General features: G+C 39.2%; 1 protein-coding gene and 1 pseudogene across 4 annotated transcripts in view; one reads left to right on the forward strand and one right to left on the reverse strand.

Moving 5' to 3' along the window:
- LOC308257714 (peptidyl-prolyl cis-trans isomerase A-like) overlaps positions 1-4643 on the forward strand; it is a 43562-nt pseudogene extending 38919 nt beyond the window's left edge. Inside the window, exon 4 of the transcript in view lies at positions 4116-4643. The product of the transcript in view is annotated as a peptidyl-prolyl cis-trans isomerase A-like (transcript). The remainder of the gene's footprint in view (positions 1-4115) is intronic.
- CTNNA3 (catenin alpha 3) overlaps positions 1-27370 on the reverse strand; it is a 1399627-nt gene that overhangs the window by 1172167 nt on the left and 200090 nt on the right. The window lies entirely within an intron of this gene.

Genomic DNA, 27370 nt, shown 5'->3' on the forward strand with positions numbered 1-27370 from the left:
TAAGTAATATAGTCAATAATCTTGTGATAACTATGTATGATGCTGGGTGGCTACTAGACTTATCAGGGGGATCACTTTATAAAGTACATAAATATCTAATCACTATGTTGTACACCTGAAACTAATATAATATTGTACATCAACTATATATTTTTTAAAGAAATGGGAAAGGTTTTATAAGCTAGAACATAGGGGTCCAGATGCTGCCTCTTCCACTCATTAGCTCTATGGCTTTAGACAGCCTACTTCACCTATCTGAATGTCAGTACACCAATCTGAAAAATATTGGCATAATCAATCTTGGAATTATGTATCATACAGGAGTAAATCTCAAGCCTCCTGCATGCCAGAACTCAGACTCTGCCCCCAGATTCTTTTTTATTGGCCTAGGGTGAGGCCTGGACAAAATATAAATAAAAGCTTCCCAAAGTATTCCACTACGTAGCTGGGGTGATAGTCACTGGATTACAGTATTAGAGAACTCCCTAAACTTTCACTCGGTGCAACATTTAGCAATGTGCTTAAAAATACCATTGAATCACCCTATTATGCAAGTTGCATGAACTGAAAGAATGCTAGTAATTCAAAAGCTTAACTTGACATTTACCTGTAATGCCTCACTTAATAAGCAAATCATCTTTTTCATCAACAACTGAGAACTGTTATAAGAAGCTGAGAAATAAGACATACACATTAAATGACTAAAGTCAATTAATATGAGCCAAGTATAAAATGACCTAAGTGATAGGATAGACTACATTGCTTCAGGTCAGACAACATGCTTTTTCTAATAGTATTTCCAGGATCAAGTACACTGCATGGAACTCAACAAATATTTGTTAAATGAATGAATAAGATAAATGATTTCTACAAGAATTTACCACCAGTGCCATTGTCAAAGACTGGAATACAGGGGAAGATATTTTTATTGGAAAAATGACTCTCGGGAGGCTGCCCATAACAGGACTACTATAATGAAGAAACCTGAATTTAGCTTTGAAGGGTAAATCACGCAGCTCTGGGCATTTCCAGTTAAATCTTTTGACTAGTAGACCACCTTATCACATTCTTGGCTCCAGTCCTCACTGCCCTTCAACCTTGTTCCAATAACAATCAACAGGAGGCTAGCTTCCCTAAGCAAATTGCACCATCATTAGAAGGATTATGAAAGTCTTACTTTATAAACGTTATGTACCTGCTTAAGAAGTAATACTAGTAAATGTACAAAATAAACCAACGTAAAAAAGGACATGAATTCACCCAACTAGACTGACCAATGAGCCTGGGAGATGAATGTACCTACTGCCTTCATACCATTTCACATTCTCCCACATTCAACCACCTCCTAGATGATTGCTACAGAACTTAGATTAAAGAAAATTTAGCCCTAACCGGTTTGGCTCAGTGGATAGAGCGTCGGCCTGCGGACTCAAGGGTCCCACGTTCGATCCCAGTCAAGGGCATGTACCTTGGTTGCGGGCACATCCCCAGTGGGGAGTGTGCAGGAAGCAGCTGATCGATGTTTCTCTCTCATTGATGTTTCTAACTCTCTATCCCTCTTCCTTCCTCTCTGTAAAAAAATCAATAAAATATATTTTTAAAAAAATAAAAAATAAGAAAATTTATTGCTGAGTTTATTATTTTTTAGCATCCTTTTATTGAGCACCCAGCACCTAACATGATAAGTACCAGTACCTTCAAACTTGCAAGGATAAATACTGCAAATATCTAGGCTGAATTACCCATTTGTATGTTTGGAGCTTGAATTATTCATTTACATTTTTTAAAGAGGAGAATAAACAAAACTACACAAAGAAAGGAGATACTTGAAAAATCTTACTGCTATAGATTTAAAAGTTTAAAGTGGTAAGAAGCCAAAAGACCTCTTCAGCAATAAACAATACATTTATTAAACAACCTAATTAATATTCACCAACTATGTTACTTACGAAACAATACATCTAAAGAATGCAATTGCATGCAAGCAAAAGGAAGCATATTAATAAGTGAAAAATCTTACAAGATTAGGGTAGGAAAAGTATTTATAGAAAAAAAATCACTTTCTCTTCAAACCTGTATTTGAATATTAAAAACAATGGGTGGATCCCTTTTAATTACTAATTTTAATGTAAATCAAATGTTTAAATTGGGGGAACAATGTGAGATTTCTGAGACCACTATCCATAACAACCTATGTCAATAGCAACATAAGGTATCAAATTCTTATTTGAAAAGGAATGGTAATTTTTCTCTACCTATGTGCAAATGATTATGCAAACCCATACAAATTCTAGACCCATACACTTAACAATTTAATTAACTAAATTTGAAATTAAAAATTCAGTTATTCTCCAAATGATATCTTCAGGCTAACATTGATTCATTTATTCTTGCTTCCTTATTAACAATAACAAACACCAGCTTGTCAATGATTATCAAAATAGGGCATGACACTTGGATGTGAGAAGAACATAGAACTACTTGTATTTATTTTTATCAAAAACTAGAAAGAAATTAAGCTTTACTGATATTTAACAGAGATTACAATGGGGCCTTTTCTGTCTCTATGCCAACTGTAAACAGGACAAGCAGATTACATGAGATATGTAGAAGGAAGTGAAAGGAGTTGATGGTGAGGCCCTCATTCATCTCCTGGCTTTCAGCACATTGCAAAGGACGTAAATTTACTGGTTATATTACCTAGTTTTATTTAAACTATCCTTACAAAATAAAACAATGGGAAAAAATCTTACCAAGAAACACTAACTTGACAGTTATACTAATAATACAGACACAAAGAAATGCTGTCACCTCTACTCCTGTGGTGAGTTCATCATCCATGATATAATTGTTCCTGACAAAAAGTCAGGCAAAAATAATGTTAATATTACTAAAATGTAGACTTTAATCCACCATAATTAATGGAAAAGGTCACCTTGAGTACATAGAGTGCCTGAAGATATTATGTAATAATAGCACAAAGCTACGGTGATTAGCAAACATTTTTAAATGTTGCGTATTTTATCTTTATCCTATTATTCATTATTCTTCGCATATGTTGTACTGCGTCCATTTCTATATTAGTTCAGTAGTTTGTGTATATAATTCATAGTGAGAGGGATTCCCAGACCATCTTATCCAAGTCACACTGCCCTCTCTCAGCCTGCACATCATGATCTGCAGGAGTTAGAGAACCCTGAGGCTCTATATGCCCCCTCCCCCACAACATTCACAGCTTTATGACTTTGGAGACTATCAAGAATAATTCCATCTTCCCTAGCTGGTTTGGCTCCGTGTATAGAGTGTCGGCCTGCAGACTGAAGGGTCCTGGGTTCAATTCTGGTCAAGGGCACATGCCCAGGTTGCAGGAGGCAGCTGATCAATGAATCTCTCTCATCCTTGATGTTTCTCTCTCTCTTTCCTTCTCTCTTCCTCTCTAAAATCAATGAAAATATATATATTTTTTAAGAAGAAGAATTCCATCAACTTCTCTGTCACCACAGGAAACCCAAACTTCCAGGGTTGTCCTTCACTACTATATCTCCTTAATCTCATCCTATTTTCTTATCCCCAACCCACGTTAAGAAGCATTATACTAGGTTTTCTGGAGATGATTAAATCCCTCATATGTTCCATCCGTTCCTGAATATTGTTACCTCCTTTTTGGTATCATTAAAATGCAACTTGAACACGGAGTGATGTCAGCAAACTGGTTACAAAGGTATTTCTAACACCCATAACTTGCCAGGAACATCAATTTGAACTTTTGCTGAAAGACAATAGTGCACTAGAATATAGTTCATTTTAAATCATCCAGAACAAAAATGAAAAAGAACATTTAAAGGTTTAGAAAGCCTACATGAATTATGAAAATTTATTAAAATAAATGATTTACACATTACAAGGGTCTCAGAAGGAAAAGAGAAGGGGAAAAGGAGCAGAAAACTTATTTAAAGAAATGATTGCTAAAAACTTTCCAAATCTGGGAAGGGATTTGGATATCCAAGTTTATGCAGCTAACAGATAAATCCTACATTTTAACCCAAAATGACTCTCTTCATGACACATTACAATAAAACTGTGTAGGCTTTGTTGCAGACGCCACCCGTGACCAGCCATAGTGAACCCCACCGTGTTCTTCGACAGCGCCATTGAGGGCGAGCCCTTGGGCCGCGTGTCCTTCGAGCTGTTTGCAGACAAAGTTCCAAAGACAGCAGAAAACTTCCGTGCTCTGAGCACTGGGGAGAAAGCATTTGGTTATAAAGGTTCCTGCTTTCACAGAATTATTCCGGGATTTATGTGCCAGGGTGGTGACTTCACACGCCATAACGGCACCGGCAGCAAGTCCATCTATGGGGACATATTTGAGGACGAGAACTTCGTCCTAAAACATACAGGTCGTGACAAATGCTGGGCCTAACACAAATGGTCCCGTTTCTCATCTGCGCTGCCAAGACTGAGTGGTGGGATGGCAAGCATGTGGTCTTCGCCAGGTGACAGAAGGCATGGATATTGTGACAGCCATGGAGCGCTTTGGGTCCAGGAATGGCAAGACCAGCAAGACGATCACCATTGCTGACGTGGACATCTCTAATAAATTTGACTTGTGTGTTATCTTAACCACCAGACCAATCCTTCTGTAGCTCAGGAGAACACCCCTTCACCCCGATTTGCTTGGAATGTTCTATAATCTTTGTGGTCTTGCCAGTTTATTGAGTTCCATAATTTCCTTACCCTTTCTCAGTCTAGCTGGATTGCAGAGTTGAGTTTATGATATGAAATAAAAACTAAACAGTTAAAAAAAATCCAAGACAGAATTTTTAAAGTAGCAAGAGAAAAAAGAAACTCCCCATATATAAGGAAACCCCCATAATGCTATCAGCAGATTTTTTTTTTTTTAGCAGAAAACTGGCAGGCCAGGAGTGAATGGTATGATATAAGTACTGAAAGAATAAACATGCCAACCAAGAATACTTTACCTAGTAGTGCTGTCTTTCAGAAACAGAGAAATAAAGACTTTAAAATATAAACATTTCCCAAACAAAGAAAAACTGCTTATCCATCAGCTGAACCTTGAAAGGTATGTAAGGTTTCTATTGCCATCTAATGAATAGAGGCCAGGATTGGTGCTAAATCTTACAATGTACATAACAGACCGCACAATAAAAAAAAATTGTCTAACAAAATATCAATAATGCTGAGGTTGAGAAACCCTGTACTAATGAGAATACTACTCCTCTGTCTCATTAAGAGTGGTCAATGACTACTATATGTTAATTAGGAATGCTTTTTTGGCGAACAAAACCTGAAAAGTAGTAGTTTATTGTCCTGAAATAAAATTCATAGGGATGGCTGCTCACATAGAACAGCATCAAGAGCTATAGCAGTCATGAGACAACTGCTACAGGTGTAGGCATTACTACTATGTACGAGGAAGAACACAGAAATACAGGAGAAAGCATTAACACTAACCACATCTGTGCCTTTTATCAGAAAAGCAAAACCTAACATCTCAGTGGACCGATCTATCTTTAAGGGGCTCTGTAGATAATTTAAAAGGTGGTACTTGCTTTTGTGATTGACACACTGATCACATTCTGCTTTACAATGTGCTATGGTTAGATACTAATTTAGGAAGTAAAACAAAAGTAACTGGTAGGCCAACTACCTCCTCTTTCATCATAGCATGAGAGACAAACTAAAAAGCTATTGATTGGAGACAAACATAGTGAAAAATCTTGGAAACTCTTCAGGGAACATTTGGGAAAGCAGTTTAATTACAGAGAACAAGCTCAGATGTTGGCAAGAAAAGTCGTTCTTGACTAACTGGCTGGGGTCCTTCAGTGATAGTACAGCCTTGATAAAGGAAATTCAATACATGTCAAAGCTCAGAGATGATGTTAGAGCCCAGAGGTATGATGGCTTTTGAATCTCTACGAAGCCATCCCAGCTGGTGGTATAAATTCAAGACTCTTTGACTTACAGTTAAAATGAAAGAGGCATGTTTGCAATCCAGTGCACAGATAATACACTCCTTTCCCCCTAGGGAAGCACATGTCCTAACCAGTCTAACATACTTGAATTTAGATTTCTGTTTGGTACTTAAATAATACGGACCCTGCTGAACTTTATATAAGTCCCAGTAGATGCAATCCTATCTAATAAAAGAGTAATATGCAAATTAACCATCACTCCGCTATACCCACAAGCCACGCCCACAAGCCAATCAGGAGCAAATATGCAAATAAACCCAACCAAGATGGCTAAGGCCACAGAGAGCAGGAGGGAGGCTTGGGTTTCCCCGGCAATGAAGGAAGCCAAGCTTTCTGCCTGCCCTTGCCGGCCTAGGCCTCCACTCAAGGCTACAAAGTTTCAATGATAGAAGATACATAAACCCAAACAGAAATGGCGGCAGCCACAGAGCTGGAAAGAGCAGGAGGCTAGGGTTGCCCCCGGCAGTGGAGGAAGCCAAGCTTTCCGCACACCCTGGCCAGCCCACGCCTCCGCTTAAGGCTACAAAGTTTCAATTATAGAAGATACATAAATCCCAAGAGAAATGACTGCAATCACGGAGCAAGCAGAAGGCTTGGCTCCACTCCAGGCTACAAAGTTTCAATTGTAGAAGATAAATAAACCCCAGATACCAGGGCCTCCGCTTGGGTCACCAGGGGTGTGGCCGGCCTGCAAACCAACACAGGCTCCTCGCCCAGGCTGCCCCACGCCCCAAGGGAACCCCCACCCTGATCCGGGACACCTTTCAGGGCAAACCAGCTGGCCCCCACCCATGCACCAGGCCTCTATCCTAGCTAATAAAAGAGTAATATGCAGATTGACCATCACTCCAACACACAAGATGGCTGCCCCCATGTGGTCAAAGATCCTGCCCCCATGTGGACACAAGATGACTGCCACAAGATGGCCAGCAGGGGAGGGCAGTTGGGAGGGATCAGGCCTGCAAGGGAGGGCAGTTGGGGGCAATCAAGCCTGCAGGGGAGGGCAGTTAGGGGTGACCAAGCTGGCAGAGGAGGGAAGTTGGGGTCAACCAGGCCTGCGGGGAAAGGCAGTTGGGAGGTACCCAGGCCTGCAGGGGAGAGCAGTTGGGGGGGACCAGGCCTGCAGGGGAGGGCAGTTGGGGGGGACCCAGGCCTTCAGGGGAGAGCAGTTGGGGGGGACAAGGCCTGCAGGAGAGGGCAATTAGGGGTGACCAGGCCTGCAGGGGAGGGCAGTTAGGGGAAAACAGGCTGGCAGGGGAGCAGTTAGGCATCAATCAGGCTGGCAGGGGAGTGGTTAGGGGGTGATCAGGCTGGCAGGCAGAAGCGGTTAGGGGCAATCAGGAAGGCAGGCAGGTGAGCAGTTGGGAGCCAGCAGTCCTGGATTGTGAGAGGGATGTCCGACTGCCCGTTTAGGCCCAATCCTACCAGGTTTGGGCCTAAACGGGCAGTCGGACATCCCTCGAGGGGTCCCAGATTGGAGAGGGTGCAGGCTGGGCTGAGGGACACACACCCCCGTGCACGAATTTCGTCTACCAGCCCTCTAGTCTATACATAAAAGTCTAAGTGACTGACCAACCGTCCACTTGACCATCCGACCAACCGGTCGGTACATATGATGCACACTGGCAATTTAAAAATAAAGGTTGACTCACACATGCACGATACATATAAAGCACCAATTGCATGCGTGTGTTTCGATCTGTCATTGTCGATTGTGAATTTGGTTGTTTTTGTTGACATTCGATGTAAACCACATCACGATTTATTCATCGACCGACCAGCCGGTACACATGACACGCACTGGCAATTTAAAAATAAACATTGACTCGTGCATGCATGATACATATAAAGCTCTCGCTGGCACCAATCACACGCATTTTAATTTTATAATACTATATTATATATACTATTTTGACATGTAATTTTTGCAGTAACTTAATTACCACACGAATCTTTCTTCTAATTAATTTCCTTTCAATGTGCACAAATCCGTACACTGGGCCACTAGTATATTCAGATTTCCAAATGGACCTGAAAAGATTTAACCTCTGAGATTTCTGCTAAAAAGAAAAACATATGAGCTAGAAAGTAAAAAGTATGCGTAACAGCAAGTAGGGAGAGGAAGGAAGGTATCTACTCAGGAGATCATGAGAAGCCAGTAGGATGGACACTCAGAATAGGTAAGAGTTGGGACTAATTAAAGTCTTCAGGTTTGTTTGTTGTTGTTTTTTCACAACGAGAGGTAAATGCTATAGTTAAAGTAATTTCATACTGTAAATCTGAATTTCTCATCTTAATACTTTCCAAATAAAATTTTGATTAGACTAATACTCAATAACTCATTAAAAGTACAGATTCTAGAAATTCCAGATAAACTATTTTCAAACTTTTGAGGGTTGGTGAAATCTGAGGTTCAAATGTGGGATTCAAATGATTTATTTCCACAAAAAAAAAAAAAAAAAAAAAAATGGCTTATAGCAGACCACACAGATATTGTGGGTTTGGTTCCAGACCATAGCAAGAAATCCAGTATCTCAACAAAGTAACTCAAAATCTTTTTTACTGGTGGAGGGTCTTGCCTTCAACGCAACATCTGTGAAGTGTAATAAAACAAGGTGTATCTGTATTTCATAGATCATTTTATGCTCTTTAAAATTTACTTAGTTACCATCATAGTAAGTAGGATAAAAGGGCAATTTATTTGGGGGACTTAGGGCTACGAATAAGTAATTGAGCAATTATGACATGCACGTCAGATAATGGGCACCTGATGAATTTCTGTAGCCATTCATCATACTCCTTTGTCATTTGCCCACATTGATAAATCTAGAGTTTCTTTGCTCTACATATGCTCCTAACTACACATCAACCATTTAAAAGGCACCTAAAAATGTATGTCTAGGGTTTCCAAATATAAGATTTGACCTTTTGTGAGCAGCACTCACCACATACACACATACATAAAATATTTTTCAAATATGTTTATAATTACAGTATAATGAAATATTATTATGAATTCGCTATCAACATAATTGTTCTAATATTTTAACCATCATTCAAAGGCCACTTTTATAATTAAAAGAACATAAGGTAGGAGTCAGAATACCTGTGTTTTAGTCCTAGTTGGGCACGTCACTTAAAACCTACCCGTAAGCCTGATTCATCCTATGAAATACGCAGATGCTATTACCCGCCTGCCTAATTCACAGGGCAGCTACTGATGATTACATGCTATGATCCCCATGCAAGTGTTTAAAAATTGAAAGGCATTATACAAAGATAGGATTGCTATATATAAATACAAATAAGAATATAGCATGTAGGGAAAAAATGTTAGAAATCATCATAGGAACAGGATGAACAGCAAAATGTTCCTTTTCCCAAAAGCAAAGCAAGCAACAGTTCACATTTTAAAGGCTCTCGGTCACTTTCTTTTTTTAAACAGGGTCAATATGTGACAGATCCAAGTTTAATACAAGCCACTTGATCAAAATAAGAAACCCAGGACTTTAGAGAACAATAAATCCTCAGTGGAGCACAAAATTAATCTGTGGAGCATACAAAACACTATAGCACAGGCAATATGGCTATTATCAAATGAACCCCAATTTCCATACAAGGTATTATTGTTTTGTATTGTGCTGAAGATAAAGTAGTAGAAATCTGAGAGGCCTTAAGAACCAATTTCTAGATTATATTTGTACTCAAAATGGACCAGATAACGTCTCGCGTCTAAGAAAATCTAAAGTACAATGGGAACAATATGAAATTTTTCAACCTACTTAGAAAATCTGAAAAGAAAGAACATATCTGTAACTCTGAAAGAAGAATGAAAAAGAAAGTAAAGTAGAAACATTTGACAAAAGATTATTTAATGAACAAAAGAATGTGCCTAGGGATTAACGATAGTCTGAGAGGCAGGCCTGCAAAGGTGGCCCTTTTGATGGGCTGTTGAAGTTAATTCAACAGATTTTCATTAAGTTAGTACCCAGAATACTGCATGTTATGGGTGAGAGGAATATATGTTATGACCTCTGCCAGGCTCATCAAATACTAAAAGACCAATTTTTTTGTAACTAGGGGAACGTTTGATATACTCAAGTTTCTAAATGAGTGGTATATAGTTATAACCACAGATGTTTCAACATTTGCTAATGAGTGCCAAGGGCAATCAGGAAGATGAAGATATTTTGTAAATACATAAGAAAGACTTCATGAGTAATGAAAGCCAGAAACTGGTCTTAGAGAAGTGGTATGATTTGGGTAGGTGGGCAAGCAACTACTGTAACAAGAACCAGTTACTTAATTTTCAGTCTTAAAGGGAAATTTTTTAAGGGGCTGCTTCCATGTTCATCTTTCTTTTTCCCTTTTCACTTTTTATTTAGTCAAATGCATTAGCAGAGGTCACTAAGAGGAATCATGCCAAAAACTAGTGATTTTTAGTGAGTCCTAAAACCTTAGTGATTTGGGATACCAAATAAATCAATTAACTGACATCAAGCCCCCACTGCCATAGTTCTAATGAGTGTCTCTCCTCTGTTTGACCACCTCCCATGACTCATAATTTCATGAAGCAATTAATTCTCCTGTCTCAGAATATGTTACAGATATAAATTGGAGATCTCTAAAGTATTTTAAGTATACAGACAAATATTTCAATCTCACATCCATAAAAACACTAAAAATTCAAGGGGAAACATCTGCATCATAATAATAAAAGACTTGCATAGAATTTTTAGATTCCAAAGATAGACAATCTAAAAAGACCAAAACCCAGACCTGCCTAGGGTCACAAAGCAATTTAGGGGCAAAACCTGGTCTAGAAATTCAATCTCCTACTTCTTAAGATCTTTCCAGTATGCATTAACTGTCCCTTCTTTTCAAATCTATGTGGTGCTCCATACCAAGAACCCGATGCTTTGTTTCACAGCCTTCTGAAAATAAAAATAAAAAAAAGAAAGTTTAATAATCTCTTGAGATTTATTTCCCTTTCTCTGTGCACTATAAATCTTTCCAATAAAACAAGGTCAACAGCTACTTGATGTAGCTCTAAAAATTGTAAGAGGTTAATTGGAAGATGTAGCACAAAGCTTCAGCTAAATATACCACCCCCTCCACATACCACCGCCTTCCCCACCGCAGAAAGTCTTCCAGATAAAACACAGTACATCTTAATTCCTGTTATTTGTGCACTCACTGCCTGTGGAAATTACATGCAAAACATACATATGGAAATTGTACAGATTTACCATTTCTTCATAAGCACTTTCAAAGGAGGAACTGCAAACATTGGGTGCCACTCAGAAGTGGCATCTCCAGCCCTTCTTGACATGGGAAGCCCTGCCCAGCAATCATTGCCCTTCTGCTTTGTTTTCCTTTGCTTTTTCCTTTCTGTGGGGATAATCAGAACAATACTGCTACCTCGCTGTAAGCTACCCACCATTTCACATGTTTATTGGAAGCTGTTTGGTAACTAATTTAACATTTAAATTATTACATTCATTTACTTAAACCACATCCTAATGTAATGCTGGATCCGATGTGCTAGAATTTTGTCAAGGATTGTAGCATCTATGCTCATCAAGGATATTGGCTGGGTAGTTCTCTTTCTTTGTGGTGTCTTTATCTGGTTTTGGAATTAGGGTAATGCTGGCTTCATAGAAAGAGCTTGGAAATGTGCCTTCGTCTTGAATTTTCTGGAATAGTCTGAGGAGGATAGGTTTGACAAAGGAGGCAAGAGCATACAATGGAGTCAAGACAGTCTCTTCAATAAATGGTGCTGAGAAAATTGGTCGGATACATGCAAAAAAATGAAACTAGATCACCAACTTACACCATACACAAAAACAAACTCAAAATGGCTAAAGGACTTAAATGTAAGATGGGAAACCATATAAATCCTACAAGACTCCATAGGCAGCAAAATAGCAGACATATGTTTTAGCAATATCTTTACCGACACAGCTCCTAGGGCAATGGAGACTAAGGAGAAAATAAACAAATGGAACTACATAAAAATAAAAAGCTTCTGCACAGCTAAAGAAACCATCAACAAAACAACAAGAAAGACACTGCATGGGAGAACATATTTGCCAATGCTATTTCAGAAAAGGGTTTAATCTCCAAAATTTACAGGGATCTCATAAAACTTAACAAAAGGAAGAGAAACAATCCAATCAAAAAAAGGGAAAAGGACCTAAGTAGACACTTTTTGAAAGAGGACATACAGAAGGCCAAAGAGACATATGAAAACATGCTCAAAGTCACTAATCATCCGAGAGATGCAAATCAAAACGACAATGCGATACCATCTCACACCTGTCAGAATGGCTATCATCAACAAATCAACAAATGACAAGTGCTGGTGAGGATGTGGTGAAAAAGGAACCCTCGTGCACTGCTGGTGGGAATGCAGACTGGTGCAGCCACTGTGGAGAACAGTATGGAGTTTCCTCAAAAAGTTAAAAATGGAACTGCCATTTGAGCCAATTAATCCCACTTCTAGGACTATATCCCAAGAAACCAGAAACACCAATCAGAAATAAATATATGCACCCCTATGTTCATAGCAGCACAATTTAGAATAGCTAAGATTTGGAAACAGCCTAAATGCCCATCAGCAGATGAGTGGATTAAAAAACTATGGTACATTTACACAATGGAATACTATGCCGCTATAAAAAAGAAGGGACTTTTACCATTTGCAACAACATGGATGGAACTGGAGAGCATTATGCTAAGCGAAATAAGCCAGTAGGAGAAAGATAAATATCACATGATCTCATTCATATGTGGGATATAATGATCAACATAATCTGGTGAACAAAAATGGATCCAGAGACAAGAGACAAGGTGGCACTGAGGAGACGGTTCAACCTCAGGGCGAAGGCGGGGTGCGGGGGGGGGGGGGGGGGTGCGGGTAGCCAGTTAGAGATCAACCAAAGGATTTGTATGCATGCATATTAGCATTACCAATGGGCACAGATACTGGGTGGTGGGGGCTTGCCCTTGGGGGTGAGAGTGGCGGGGGGGGGGGGGGTGTTAATCGGGGAAAAAAAGGAGACATGTAATACTTTAAACAATAAAAAATAAATAAAATAAACCACATCCAATGAAAAAACGTCATTAAAAGCCCCTGCCCACAGAAGCTGCTCCACTGACAGTTCATCAAAAGCCAACATTAGTTTCTTTTATATTAACTTTTTAATTATCTTAAACTAAACACAGTTAAGGAAGGGGAGTTTCTGTCAGCTATCTGACTCTGAAGTTTTCCAGGATGTTTTGTCTAGCTAACTCTTAAAACGTCTATTGAAAACAGTGTAGTAACTTCATAATCGAAGGAATACAGAACCCAGGTACTGATTCCTGTTAGTCCCAGTGCTCATGTAGCACACAAAATAAAATTTTTATTGAAATTGCATTTATTTGATCAATTTTCCTATCAATTTATTTTTTAATTTTTTTTATTAAGGTATTACATATGTGTCCATATCCCCCCATTGCCCCCACCCTCTCTCATGACCAAACCTATTTGAAGAAATGCTATCAATTTATTTTTATCAATTAATATTTTAAAAGATTGAAAGCAATGTATGATAAACACATTTAAGTAATTAAAACATGAATAGACTGAAGATGAACTAATGAAGCTATGTGACAGAAATTATACCAGAAAAACCTTAGCTTGTAAGAACTACTGCAATTAAGCTCAACACTTGGTCACGAGCTTCCTGACCACGTAGCTCCCATCACCTGATAAAAGCGAACCCATCTGTTTTTTCTATATGCTGTATACATTTACAGGTAAATGCCTCAGTAAGGAGGTAGTGTAGTGTAGTGATCGGCAAACTCATTAGTCAACAGAGCCAAATATCAACAGTACAATGATTGGAATTTTTTTTGAGAGCCAAATTTTTTAAACTTAAACTTCTTCTAATGCCACTTCTTCAAAACAGACTCGCCCAGGCCATGGTATTTTGTGGAAGGGCCACACTCAAGGGGCCAAAGAGCCGCATGTGGCTCGCGAGCCGCAGTTTGCCGACCACTGGTGTAGTGTAATGGCAAAAGCATGAACTTTTCACATAAATCTTGAGATTGTATTTCTTACTTAGTCTTATTACATTTCTTAATAAATTTGATTTCCCTTTATTTTTAATAATTTTATTTTTCTTAATTCATCCTTAAATATGGAATCCAATTTATTTCTTCACTTATATATTCAACAGGAAGATGAAAGAAGCTAATTTGTTCTGGACCTACCCCAGCTTTATATGCATCATGCTCTTTAATCCTCAAACAGCCCTGGAAAGAAACGATTACCTTGCCCATTTTATGGCTGAGGAAACTAAAGCTCAGAGAGATTAGGCAATACTGATAAAAAGCAAAGTTGGGATTTACACTCATTTGACTAATTGCAAATGAATATTCTTGCAGATGTGATCTCATTACAAGTATTACCTGATAATTTATTTGGCACCAAAAACCAACTTAAAAGATAGTATAGAAAAAGAATAAAATCTAGAATAAGTTCTTGAATTTTAACCTCATTAACCTAACTACAGCTATGACACAAATATTTTGGGATTCAATGATCAGTTAACAATAAGTTCTAATATATGATCAGTCAGTAGATATGTAGTGAGTTCCACTAAATGGCAGGAGCATGCAAAGCATTGACTATAATGAACAAAGCAAAAATAAACCACTCTGAGAGTGAACAGTCATGTTCACTAAAATCCAAGATGTAGACAATGTAGAGGTAAAAATAATGTGCAGTGTTTTTAACTTTTTCTTCAGGCTACTAGAGAATGCCTGTTCCACCTTAGGTCAGACCAGCTGTCTAAGTCAGGATTAATGCTCTAATACTAAGAACCACTAACTGACTCTTTACTGTTTGCACCATTAAATTCTACAGAATTAAGATAAATCTACACTTGAGTAAAAGACATTGCTGTTTTGCTCCTAGTCATTATTCATATATTTATACATTACCTTGTACCAGAAGCATATAGAGCAGCTTATACAAACACATAAAATGCAAATTAGCATAAATTAAAAGTTGTTTGAAAGAAAAAAAAGGTGAAGACAGTGAGTTGTACATCACTGTGGTGAACTATATATTTGGCTCTTTTTAGTAGTCAACTTAAATAGGAAAATATATCACTTATAGGATTTATTATTTTTCAAAGGGCTTATTTTCATTGCTTAAGAGAAATAGTGAGAGAGGATCCAAGATGGCGGCATAGGTAAACACCTAAACTGCTGCCTCGCACAACAATTTCAAAACTACAACTAAAAGACAGAATGTCTATCACCCAGATCCATGGGAAAGCTGGCTGAGTGGAAGTTCTACAAATAGAAGGAAAAAGAAAAGAGCAGTGAGACGTGCACAAGCGCTGAAAAACTGAGGTACTGAGGCGTGCTTATTGGGCTGGAGGCGGGCGACTGGGAGTGCTGCTTTTTTCAACCCGAAGGGAGATAAGCTCCCAATTACTCTGAACTCCAGTTTCTGGGGAGACGCGGGGGACCCAAACTCCTACAGGGAGAAGCTGGACTGTCTGCCATCGGGTGGGAAAGTGAGAGTGGCTTGCTTGCAGAGCTGCGCACAGGATTAATTGTTTACTGCACTGGGGCGCAAGATGCAGGGACGCGGTGGGAGACACAGAGCCGGCTAACTGGCAGCCATCGCTGTTTGCCACGCCCTAGCCTAGTGACGCCCTGAGACCCCGCCCTGCACAATCTACAAACTCACACAAGCTCCAAGCAGTGGTTTTAGCATATGAATAGCCTGCCCTATGGCAGCTTAACCTAGCAAACTTGCAGCCCAGGTCAGACAGCCCAAAACCTCCAAACCCCAAGCAAAGAGGATAAAACTGTAGTTCTCACTGTAGCTCCTGCTGGGTGGCCTCAGACAGTAGCTGACCCGCACCCCATTGGAGATCCAGAAGCCAGTGTACCTAGTAGTCAGTGTGAGACACCAGATTTCAACTCCTCACATCCATAAGTGACACATTCAAGAGGCAGACTCAGTGAGCACCAAAGCCCCACAGAAACAAGTCCTGCATCATAAGCATGTCTCCAGCGCAGCAGTTCTTCCATTATAGACACAGCGGGTCCTCACAGCCAATTGGCCTGGAGGTCAATTCCTCCCAGTGTACCAACAGCAATCAAGGCTTAACCACACCAAGACTTTGCACTCAGCCCACAAAGGGGTGTACCAAGACCGTCCACCTCAGGTGATAGGGGAGGCTGAGCTACTGGCCCTATAGGTCACCTACCACACAAAGCCATTCCATCAGCACAAGGAAGCAGCAAAATGAGGAGACAAAGAAACATGTCACGAATGAAAGAAATGGAGGAAAGCAAACTACTGGATGACATAGAGTTCAGAACCACATTTATAAGGTTACTAAAGAATCTTCTAAAAACCACTGAGGAACTTAGTGAGACCTTTAAGGATCTTAATGAGAATGCTAAAAAAAATGGAAAAGGACCAGTCAGAAATTAAGCATACACTGTCTGAAATAAAGAATATACAGAAACTCAACTGTAGATCAACGTACCCCAAGAATCAAACCAAAGATCTGAAATATGAGGAAACAAAAAACGCCCAACCAGAAAAACAAAAAGAAAAAAGAATCCAAAAATATGAAGATAGTGTAAGGAGCCTCTGGGACAACTTTAAGCGTACCAACATCCGAATTTTTGGGGTGCCAGAAGAAGACAGAGAGCAAATATTGAAAACCTATTAGAAGAAATAATGACAGAAAACTTTCCCTACCTGGTGAAAGAAATAGACTTACAAGTCCAGGAAGCGCACAGAACCCCAATCAAAAGGAATCCAAAGAGGACCACACCAAGACACATCATAATTAAAATGCCAAGGGCAAAAGACAAAGAGAGAATCTTGAAAGCAGCAAGAGAAAAACGGTTAGTTACCTACAAAGGAGTACCCATACGACTGTCAGCTGATTTCTCAGCAGAAACTATGCAGGCCAGAAGGGAGTGGCAAGAAATATTCAAAGTGATGAACAGCAAGAACCTACAACCAAGATTACTCTACCCAGCAAAGCTATCATTCAGAATTGAAGGTCAGATAAAGAGCTTCACATACAAGAAAAAGCTAAAGGAGTTCATCACCACCAAACCAGGATTATATGAAATGCTGAAGGGTATTCTTTAAGAAGAGGAAGAAGAAGAAAAAGGTAAAGATAAAAATTATGAACAACAAAATGACATCAAATACATACCTACCAACAAGTGAATCTAAAAATCAAGTGAATAAAAAATCTGAAGAACAGAATGGACTGGTGAATATAATAGAATCAGGGACACAGAAAGGTAGTGGACTGACAATTCTCAGGGGGAATGGGGTGTGAGGGGTGCGGGAAGAGATTGGACAAAAATCTTACACCTATGGCTGAAGACAGTGGCGGGGGGGTAAGGGCATGGGGTGGGGTGGGGAATCAGGTGGAGGGGAGCTATGGGGGAAAGAAAAAAGAGGAACACCTGTAATAATCTGAACAATAAAGATTTATTTAAAAAAATAAATAAATAAAAATAAAACAAAAGAGAAATAGTTATCCTTGGTATTAAGATGTCTGGGTGATTTCTCCAAATCATTTTTAAAAACATATGTGAGCTAGTAAACAACTATCTTCATTTGTTATTCACACAATATATGCAACAATATTTTCATAGGTCTGGTTTTTATTGTCCTGAAATAAAAGAAAAAATAGTGAGTTATATGTTTAGGTATAATCTTCTATATCCTCTAAGACAGTGGTTGGCAAACTCATTAGTCAACAGAGCCAAATATCAACAGTACAACGATTTAAATTTCTTTTGAGAGCCAAATTTTTTAAACTTAAACTTCTTCTAACGTCACTTCTTCAAAATAGACTCGCCCAGGCCATCGTATTTTGTGGAAGAGCCACACTCAAGGGGCCAAAGAGCCGCATGTGGCTCGCGAGCCGCAGTTTGCCGACCACGGCTCTATGAGAACAGATTAATGTTTAACGAATTCCCAGGCCCTCCTCCATTATACAGGCTCACAGTACTCGGGGGACAGGAAAACTAAGATAGGTCCCTGAGGCCAGGTTCATCCTATTTAATAAAACTCCAAGCCAGAGAGGAAAGGGAAGAAACATATGACCCGGGTTAGAGAAAGAGCTTTCTGAGTGTTTACAGTGGAACAGGAGAAATTCTGTAGCTGCTGCAGATGGGAGAGTTTGAAAATGAGGGAATGTGAAAAATATATTTAAGACAGCTTTACTGTGTTATATGCAATAATTCTCCTTTGGCTACCTGATAAGACAAAGTAGTGAAGATATAAATTTTCTTTAAATTATTTTAGTTGCTACTTTGTTGTTTCTTTGAATGTGAAATGCTACCAAAACAAGGCTAGCTTTGTGTGGCTTATATCCCAATGTCCTCTGTATACAAGAATAGCATCCAGGCCTCCTGTGGTCCCAACCATCTGCCCATTGTCTCTCAGTGCACGAGAAGGGACCTCTCCATCTGTCCGGAATATACTTATGCAAGAACAATACCTTTTCACTTTTTTAAACCCTAGAAGTTTTCTTTTAAAAAGTACAAAGGATATAATGGGGGAATTTGAACCCAAAAGCATCCCTATCAAATATAATTTTGAGATGTCTCAAATCTTTCCAGTGATCATTCGGAGCAGTGGTTTCTAGCCTTCCTCACACACGTTCCTGGGGAAAGGCCGCACTATTACCTTTTGATTGTAAAAATACATGTGTGTGTTCTTAGAAACACTAGTTTAGAGGAAGAAAAATAATATACTGGATAATTCTCCAACTCCAAATCCATCCTTCCTTCTTCTCCACCCCATTCTTCTAAACCAAGACTGCGAGCCTCGCGACCTGAGCATTCTGAGCCCCAGGCAGCACCAGCACCCGGCAAGACAGCTTAGTCCAAGAACAGCATCTCACAGCGGGTTGGGCGGCAGGTGTGGGAGCACGCTGCCTGTGGGGACCCACCCTGCAGGGCTCAGACAGGACTTGGGGGTGCGGGAGGAGAGCAGAAGCCTCGCAGCCATGCAAGTGGCGTCTGCAGGCCTTTGCAGCATACCTTTCCTAACAGTCTGGCCTCACAGGTGCACTCAGGGCAGTAAGAGGGAATTTCGATCAAACACATAATGAAAATAATATCTTCTGACCTGCTTATGTGTCCACATTGTTTTGAAGATCTAAATGAAATGCAGGGAAAAAATGCACTTAGAAATTGTCAATATATTGCCCTAACCGGTTTGGCTCAGTGGATAGAGCATTGGCCTGCGGACTGAAGGGTCCCAGGTTCGATTCCAGTCAAGGGCATGTACCTTGGTAGCAGGCACATCCCCAATAGGGGTTGTGCAGGAGGCAGCTGATCGATGTTTCTGTCGCATCGATATTTCTAACTCTCTATCCCTCTCCCTTCCTCTCTGTAAAAAATCAATAAAATATATTTTTAAAAAAAGAAACTGTCAATATAACTACATGATAATGTTGTAACTAACTCCCAAATTAAAAAAAAAAATACTTATAAGTTGGGTTTAGTATTAACCCTGTTTATAACTAAATTGCCACGTACTTTACAGACAATACTACTAAAAATATACAACACCTTATTTGGAGACTCTGAACTAAAGCATAGGAAGTTCTCACTTTTTATATCCAGACATTGAATTTATCTCCTTTGTTTACATTCAGCCCTGTTCTCCACTAGTGGAAATTCTTCTGAGCAGAAATATTTCCTTACACGGCCTTTACATCACACACAGGTCTCAGGCTCCGCCTCCACCTTTATGTCCATCTCTTTCTGCCCTGATAACATGCCATCTTTCCCACCCTCTCTTCAGATGACAAAACGGGCCTTCCTCATATTCTTTTACCTTACTATCTGACTTCAATATTTGTTTGAACTTGTTGAAGGACTTCTTTAAACATTAGCAAAAACAGACAATGACAAAATAGCCCAGAGAAAAGAAAAAAGGTGGGGGTGGGTGGGTGGAAAGAGATCAACCAAAGAACTTATATGCATATATGCATAACCCATGGACACACAGACAATAGCATGGTGAAGGCCTGGGGTGGGGGGCGGGCTAGAAAGGGTCAATGGGGGGAAAAGTGGGACAAATGTAATACTTTCAATAATAGAGATTTTTTAAAATTTAATGCCTTAACCCAAGTGGGGAGGGGGGGAGAAAAGAGAAAGAGTATTGGGGAAAAATCATCTTAAAATATTGTAGGAAAAGATAGAAAAAAAAATAAACTTTAATCCCAATGATCTTGGTATATGTGACGTAAATGAAATATGAGAGGCTTTATTTGTTTCTAACTAAAACACTGAGAATTATAAAATAGAAAATAATGCCTGTGACTTATTAATTACCTGACTGATACTAAATAATCGAAGGAATCTGGCCACAGATTAACATGAGATCCACATAATGTTCATCTCAAAACAAACTGTAAATGGTTTTTGTTCATTTGAAACTGATCAAAAACATAAAATCTACTCAAGACTTAAGCATCTGCTTGGACTTTATTCCAAAAGCTCCACTCCACCTACATGTTCTCCTTTAAGTCTTTCAAGTTCTGACCTACAACGGGAGGACCATTAGCTAAGTCATCATGGGAGGTCGGCAATGCTATCAAACAGCAGCTCCTATCAGTGTTGTAACATTACAGAAAGCCTTCCACAAAATGGGAGATTGCATGGATAGCTGTAAGAGGCATGCTCGCTTTGCAATATGCTCCAGGAATCTTAGCACTACACAATACTTTATAGACTTAACTTTTGGCAAAGCCAGAGTAGTTCTCCAAAATCTTAACATATTCCTCACAATACTAGCTAAGGTCATTTTGAACTGGTATGACTCAGCCAGCTTTTACATTACAATATCTATATTACAATGATGGTTCTCACCTCTAGGATGTTAGTCAAACAGCATTCTGATTACAAACTCAAATAATAATACAGGGAGAGAGCATCAAGTCTCCATAAAAAATTGTTCACAGCAACTATAGTTATTCAAATTATTTCTAGAGAAAGCCTATCCCCTAGGCCAATGTTTCTAGGGCATTTTTTATTACTAAATAGCTCAAAAGTGCCTTTCATGCTCAGCGGGCACATAATAGGCAAAGAACTGATACATTGAAAAACTATCCTAAGAATATAAATAAAAAATTCTATAAAATTTGTCTTATGTGCCCAACCATGTCAAAAACATGATGTACTATATCAGTTATTCATCAACAACAAAAAGGGAAATTGAAAACATTTATATTTTAATCCTGATTTTTACTATACCATATAGATTTTTCCATCATCTTATTTAACTTAAATTTTACTTACATGCAATATTTTCCCACATACATATTTTATTAGTATCTTTTCCTTAAACATGAAAGAAAGAGCAGTTTCTCTTCACATCTAAAACATGACCAATTAAAGCTTCATCTCTAAAAATAAATCTAATTCTTAACCATAGGCTAATAATGCTTAAAGGAATCTCTCTGCAGGTTGACACCAAATGGGACATCTCTTCTGGACTGCAACACAAGGACAAACTAATGAGAAAAGTTAAGAGACTGTGTGTTAAGAGAGGAAGTGTAAGGGACACTGTAGGAAGGAGCCATTTATAATCATTTTCTCCTCCACATAATTTAAAGCTGTGGACCAGGATCCAAATGGTGGCAGGGGACACACCTCCCACTAAGTGAGAATTGAGATAACCAGCTCTAACAGAAGCAACACAGAACTAATTATTCCCATAAATTTCCTTCACAGTGTTAACACAGAACATCAGCACTATGGTGCTGACAGCAGCAGGCAGGGAAGTGGTAGAAAATTTAGATCCAGCACTTTCCCTTAAAGTTGGATTAGCATATCATACAGTACAAAGCAAAACTAGATGGAGTTATGATGGAACAAGTTTGAGTGTCTAAATACTAGTAGCAGGAAACATTTTCAGATTATAATAACATAGATTCTAAGTGAAAAAGTTACATTAACAATAAAAGCTAAGATTTTTAACATTTACATTAAATCCATTATTCAGTATAATCCCCCAACAACCTATATGGATCAAATTATTTCTCTATTTCACAAACAAGGAAACAAAGGCTTTCTAGGGAACCTTAAGACTACCTCTAGTTTAATGTCAATGCCACATATCTTGGTTTTCATTTCAGGGCCCTTTCAATATAACAAGCTGCCTGTATATATATAAGCATCCCGCCCCGCCCCCAGCCGCTCGGTGCCTGTGTATGCAAATTAACCTTCCATCTTTGTTGGGTTAATTTGCATACTCACTCCTGATTGGCTGGTGGGTATCACAAAGGTACGGTCAATTAGCATGTTACTCTTTTAATAGGTAGATATATATAGTATTTGAAGTAACAATGAATTTTTGAGACTATTAATGTGATTTTAAAAATCAGAAAATTATCTAACAACAAACAAACATTAACTTGTAAACATCAATTATTCATAAAGGAAAAAATATATACTAGTATCTTAGGAAGACATAAAATTCAAACTCCATTTGAATCTCAAGAAATAGAATTATATGTTTAAACATCATTTATTGGATATGAGACTATTCAAGAGAACATCCAAAATATTAAATGAAAACTTTCAGCTTTTGAGGGGAAACTTAGTAGACACTATCATTAATATAGTATTATCACCATCATTATCATTTTGATAAAATTATGATCCCAGCTATATAATTTTATTGTGTTATATTATAAATGTGAAATCAATATATATGATTAAAGAGTGACAAATATTGCTTATAGTCAAATTTTAAAATATTATTAACTTCAGAATTTTATTAGTATTTTCATTAAATGTATCAATGCACAATTGCCACATGAAGTTCCCTAGACTCTGATCAAAATCTTAAATCACTTCATTGGTAATTAGATAAAAATTGCAGTTCTTGGCTAAGGCACTGAAGGCCCTCCATGCTCTGGCCCCTCCTAACTTTTCCAACACCATTTCCTATCCTATGATCCAAATGTACTGAGTATTTTATGCTTTTCCACTTTTACAATTTCATTCTTAAGGTTTATTATAGCTGGAACATTCTCCATCACTCCTTGTTAAAATGATGTATGATCTTAGGGCCTAATTTACATGCTGTATCCTTTGCAGTGGCTTCCCTGAGCCTGTTGACTGTAAGAGATCTCTTCGTCCATTACGGCACCTACCACAGTTTGTCTTATGTTTCTGATCATTGTCATACCTCCCAAATAGCAATAAGCATCATGAGAACAGAGATTGTTTCAAATTTCTGTATTTCACATAACACTTATTTTAGTACCTTCAATCAAGTGTGTATGCATGTAGTCTAAATGTACTAGAGAGTTACAAAAAGAATGTATATCTTGATTAAAATCATTAAATCAAATGCACTCTCGAATACACACAACAAATCATTCAAGATGTCAAATAATTTTAACTCTGTTGTGGATGCTTGTTATTTATAACTAATTTGTTCCCATATCTAGCAATCTATTTTATCTCCAACAAATGTTCTGTACCACTAGAAAGTATGAAAAGTAATTCTCCCGGATCTTAAACAGATTTACTTATAAACAAATTTTATAAATAACTGGTTAATAAATCAGAAATAAGCTTATAAACTTATTTTGATATCTTGTATTGATTATAAGAATAACAAAATGAACAATTCACAGGAAAATAGTTCCACATATCAGATCTTGTCCCCCTATAAATGGCATATCCTAACATCTGTAGGGATAAACATTTTAGGGAAATGATGATATTGAGGTAATACCACTTTGTATGGTTACCATAGGATTCTTTTTCAGATAGAAAACTTTTAAGTGCTAATAAATAATACACCACTCAATTATTTTAAATAACCCCAAGTGCACAAACAAGTGGATTTTAGTGTATGTGTGTAATTGCTATAGGCAGTAATACTACCCTACTATTTACCAAAATGGTGCTAATAATATGTAATACTAGAGGCTCAGTGCACGAATTCATGCATGGGTGGGGTTCCTCAGCCTGGCCAGCAATCAGGGCAAATCAGGGCTGTCTCGTCCAGTCCTGATTGGGGCCGGACGGCTGGGGGGAGGGACCACGGGAGGTTGGCTGGCCACGGGAGAGTACTGACCACCAGGGGGAAGCTCCTGTATTGAGTATCTGCCCCCTCGTGGTCAGTACACGTCATAGTTACTGACCGGTCATTCAGTCGACAGGTCGTTCAGACCGGTTGTAAAAGTCACTTAGTCTTTTATATGTATAGATAATACGGCTTATAGGGTATTATAAAGATATCATCTTATTAGGCTTGTCTTTTAACATGCTAAACCACAGTCTAAATTTCAAACACTTTGAAAAGAACTTCAGAATTAAATTACAGAGAAATTTACAATTCAATTAAGAAACTGTCAATTAATAATCTTTATTGGAATCTTAAATTATGAAAGTTTATCTAATATAATTCTGGATTACTAAGTATTGTGTTTATTCAGATATAAAAATTTCAGCTGGTCTATTTGTAGGTCAAATAAAAATTAAAAATAAATAAAAGGAAAACAAAAATGCTCATTATTAGTGATCCCATTAAAATAGTGACATCATAAAATGCAGAGTACAAAATCCAGAAATTTTCAATATTAAGACAAAAAAAAAAAAAACTACATAATGAAAATCTAAAAAAAGTGAAACCTAAGGGTAAGTATTAAATCCTGATTTAATTCAGAGTGGACCCATCCTAAAAAGCCTTTACAGAAAATCCATTTGTAATCCTTTCTAATAAATATCTAATAAAGAAGGAATATGCTAATTGATCATCACTCCGTCACAAAGATGGCTACACCCACAGCTGAGGCCAAGTTCCCATAAGGAGCCTTAACGAGCAATCAGCAGGGACCTGAGGCTACATCCTCCCCCACCCCCGTGGGGCTTGACAGAGCAAGTCAGGCTGTGTCCCCCACCCAGCAGGGCTTGGCAGGGGACCTCAAGGTGCACTTCCTGTCCTGGTGCTGGGCTAGGGGACCTCAGGCCACACCCCCCACCCTGGCACCAGGCCGCACCCCCCGCCCCAGTACCGGGCCAGGGGACCTGAGGCTGTGCCCCCCTGCATGGCTGGGCTTGACAGGGGACCTCAGGCCATGCCCCCCACCCAGCGGGGCTTGGCAGGGGACCTCAAGGTGCACCACCCCCCCCAGTGCTGGGTCGGGGGAACTCAGGCTGTGCTCCCGCCCAGCAGGGCTTGACGGGGGACCTGAGGCTGTGCCCCCCTGCCTGTGGGGCTTGATGGGGGACCTGAGGCTGCACCCTTCTCCCAGTGCTGGGCCGGGGGAACCTGAAGCTGCGCCCCCCTGCCGGTGGGGCTTGACGGGGGACCTGAGGCTGCACCCCCCTCCCAGTGCTGGGCGGGGGTACCTGAGGCTGCGCCCACCCCTCCGCCTGGCGGGGCTTGACGGGGGACCTCAGGTCATGCCCCCCACCCAGCGGGGCTTAACAGGGGATCTCAGGCCGTGTCCCCCACCTGGCAGGTCTTGACGGGGGACCTCAAGGCATGCCTCCCACCCCGGTCTGGGCTGGGGGACCTCAGGCCACGCCTCCCATCCTGGCACCAGGCCAGAGGACCTGAGGCTAAGCCCACTGCCCAGCAGGGCTTGACAAGGGTGGGACTGGCCGGGTCTAGATCTAGCCAAATGAGGGGGGCCGGCCGGGTCTGGGTCTCACACGATTTTGAGGTGCATGTGGGTGGGCGGGGACTTGACTCTGGGTCCTGTGGTGAGCCCCAGACTCTGACAGGAGGAAGGTTTTCATATACATTTTACTAATTTTCTTTCATCTCTGACATTTCTATTATAGAGAAAGGGCAAATAGCAATATTAAATTATTTCCTCTAATTAATCCCCTTTTAATGTGCACAAATTTCGTGCACCGGGTCACTAGTATGCAATAAAACAAGAGAAATGAAATACCTCTAACAGAAAAAATAAGGTTGTTGTTTGTGAAAAGATGATGTTTCATTCTTATACGAGAAAAAAAAAATTCTTAATGAGGGTGCTAAATCCAACTACAACCCACTTATATAACTATGAGAAAAATACTTTATCTCTCCATCTAATATCTTACATAAGGCGAATAAAACCAAATTTCTATCCAAATATCAGCAAGAGTGTAGTTCAACATGAAAGTATATGTCCACACAAATCTTGTACACCAAGCCCATAGCAACATTATTCAAATTGAACAAAAAGTGGAAATCTAATGTCCATCAACTGATAAGTAGATAAACGATATGTAGTATAACCATGCAATGCAATATTACTTGACAATAAAAAAAAAAAAAAAGAATCAAGTACTCCCAGGCTGCTGATGCTCAGTGGTTGAGCGTCGACCCATAAACCAAGAGATTGCTGGTTTGATTCCTGGTCAGGGCACATGCCTGGATTGCAGGCTCTATCCCCAGGAGGGGGCCTGCATCTCATTGATGTTTCTATCTCTCTCCCTCCTGTCCTCTCTCACTAAAAATTAATAAAAACATATATTTTTAAAAAAGAAAAGAAGAAAGTACTGAGACATGTTACCACATGAATCACCCTCCACAGCATTTATTCAGTGAAGGAAGCCAGACAAGGAAGTCCACATGTTTTATGAATCTACTTACATGAAAAGTCCAGAATAGTCAAGTCCACACATACATAAGGTAGACTGGTGACTGTCTGGGGCTCCAGGTGGGAACCGCAATTAATTGCACTTCGGCATAGAAGATCATGCTGGGGTGAGGGAAATGTTCCAAAATTTGGACTTAGAATGGGTTATGCAACTCTGTACAAATAATTTAATTGTATACTTAAATGGGTAGAATTATGATATATAAATTATACTGTATTAAAGCTGTTAATATATACAGTTCAAGAATTTAAAAAATAATCTTATAAAACTAAACTAAATTTATGGCTATCATCATTAATAAAGACACTGCTTGATTGTGCCTTTTAATAACGTCAGAAAATGTTTAAAATAAATTTGCATACATTGCTTCAGTCAGTCCTCACCAAAACCACCTGTGGTAGGGAAAGGATATTATTAGTCCCATCTTGCAAATGAATAAACTGAGGCTCAGGTGTTAAGTGACTTTATTTAAGATTCCCTGTCTAATGGTTGGGAACTAGGACTAACCCAGCACTTGTTCTCCTACACCACACTGTGTCTCCAGTCACATAAAATGGAACCAGGACTTTTAATAAAGTAAACCTTAAAAGAATTATCTAATTAGATAGGATAATACTGTAGCATGTATTGCCACTGCCTTCAAACCAAAATGAGTTTTTTTCAATCTTCTATATGTGTCTCTCGAGTGAGTC

The sequence above is a fragment of the Plecotus auritus genome (genome assembly GCF_963455305.1).
Source record: "Plecotus auritus genome assembly, chromosome: 9".
NCBI classification, from domain to species: domain Eukaryota; kingdom Metazoa; phylum Chordata; class Mammalia; order Chiroptera; family Vespertilionidae; genus Plecotus; species Plecotus auritus.